The 2,249-nt window shown below is 38.1% G+C and overlaps 1 pseudogene across 1 annotated transcript; it reads right to left on the bottom strand.

The window, feature by feature from the left end:
- Positions 1-780: 780 nt before the first annotated feature.
- LOC306655344 (small ubiquitin-related modifier 1-like) lies at positions 781-1,466 on the bottom strand (annotated as a pseudogene). Its single transcript has 2 exons — positions 1,163-1,466; positions 781-881 (listed from the first exon to the last, which is right to left on the bottom strand). The product of its transcript is annotated as a small ubiquitin-related modifier 1-like (transcript).
- Between the last annotated feature and the right edge of the window lie 783 nt (positions 1,467-2,249).

The raw sequence follows: 2,249 nt of genomic DNA, 5'->3' as shown, positions 1-2,249 counted from the left end.
AGTTTTATTGAAACATAATTCACATGCCATAAAAACCACCCCTTTTATTGTACAATTCATTGGTTTTTAGCATATCTGTGGGGTTGTGCAACCATCCCGAGTACCTAATTTTAGAACATTTCCATCACCTGAGAAAGGAACCTGCTAACAGAGACTCCTGTTCCTCCTCCCCAGCCTCTGACAAACATTATAATACCTATTTCTGTCTCTGTGAATTTGCTCTTCTGGACATTTCATACCAATGGGATAATACGGACTGTGACTTTCTGTGACTGGCCTCTTTCTCATGGCTCAGTGTTTTCAAAGTTTACCTATATCATAGCTCACACCTGCATAGTACTTAATTACTTTTTTAAAATGGTTTTTACAAATATTGTTTATTCTAATGAAGCTGGTACAGACAATGTCCATTTAAAACCCACGTCCCAGGCCAAAAGTACAAATAAAATCAAAGGAGCAGTGTTCTGTTGTGTACACTTCTGCATGAATAACTTTATTAACTGCTAATGAAAATTAGAACTGTTCTGGGATCTTCTGACAAGATTTTTTTTTTTTTTTTTTTTTTTTTTTTTTTTTTTTTCATCTTAAAACGCTTTTCTCTTCAGTGAAGCCATCTTTGGAGGTAATCATCATTCTTACCATGTCTGTCATCCTGACCGCAAAGCTGATACTCCTCCTTTTTTGGTCCAGACCCTCAGATTTTAAAAGTAGCATTGAGTTAAGGAAAGGTCATTTTCCCACAGTTCAGTTCTCTGAAAAACTTCCATCTCCCACTGAAAATCACAGTTCAGGAGCGAAGCAATCACATGCTAGAACTTCAGGACCAGCTGGAAAGTCATTATAGACACTCACATTGGTCGATCTCATTTGCCACCACAAGCCTGAAAATGCACAGTCCTGAAAAAGGTGGCCTCTCTGTGTACACGTGTAATTTTTTAAAAGGAGAGGGCAATATGAAGGGAGCTGAGGTTTGATCACCAAAAAATCAGCACAATGAAAACAAACAATAATGAGTAATGAGCACTAGAATTCAAATGACCAGATGTTTTAGAGATGGGTGCCAGTTTTCAATTCCACTTGAACACCACATTACAAAAGAACTATTTTTAAAAAATAAAAAAGGATTGAGGGAAAAGAAAACAAATAAAAAGAATATCTAAACCGTTGAATGACCCCGTTTGTTCCTGATAAACTTCAATCACATCTTCTTCCTCCATTCCCAGTTATTTTGGAGTATGATTATCAGCAGTTCTCTGACCTTCAAAGAGAAACCTGAGTGAATTCATTGGAAGTCCTTGTCTTCGACAGTATGATTCTTTGAGTTTCTTGGGATTTGTTGTCATTTTCACTTTGAAACGAATCTCACTGCTATCCTGTCCACTGACTTTGAGTTTAATGTGTTCTCCTTCTTTCTTATCCCCCAAACCCTCAGTTGAAGGTTTTGCCTCCTGATCAGACATGGTGATGGTGGCTTCACCGAGGATCTCTGCATAGCAGCGGCCTCCGACAGGCAGAACCTGGCTCCAGGGTTTACAAATCTCTCTCTTCCCCACAGCACAACACCGCAGCTGCCATTTAATTACTTTTTGCAGCTGAAAATATTCCATTGTTTGGATATACCACACTTTGTTGTCCATTCATCAATTAAGAGAGAAATGGTTTTACCATTTTTCAGTCTGTATGAGTGATAGTGGTGTCAATATTCATATGTATGCTTTTGTGTCAAAATATGTTTTCAGTTCTCTTGGTTACATACCTGTGATGGGTTATATGGAACTGTAAGGTGCACATGTTGGGAATCTGCCAGACTGTTTGCCAAAGAGGCTGCACCACTCCATGTCCCACAAGCATGTGTGGAGGTTTCACGTCCTCTACAACCCAGCCAACACTGGCTCTTGTTCACTGTTTGTCATAGCCACTGAAGTGGGTGTGAATGGGGGTCTCATTGTGGTTTTGATTTGCATTTCCTTAATGACTAATGGTATGGAACATATCTTCATGTGCTCATTGCATGTTTCCTTTTTAGTGGGTTTCACACTATTTAATATGGTTTTTGAATAACTGATGATAAATTTTACTGAACAAATTATTTTGAAACTATGTATTTCCCTAAAAATTAGGGATGATGTTGAATCTTCTGTATAAATCAAAGTGTACATAAGAGTATATGAGCATGGGAGGATACAAAAATGCATTAGAAAACATACAAAAAGCAGGAATTCCTGCATAGTTTCAATTCCCATTGCCTT

This window comes from Sciurus vulgaris (assembly GCF_902686455.1).
Source record: "Sciurus vulgaris genome assembly, chromosome: 2".
Classification (NCBI taxonomy): domain Eukaryota; kingdom Metazoa; phylum Chordata; class Mammalia; order Rodentia; family Sciuridae; genus Sciurus; species Sciurus vulgaris.
This window is presented reverse-complemented; position numbering and strand designations above follow the sequence as displayed.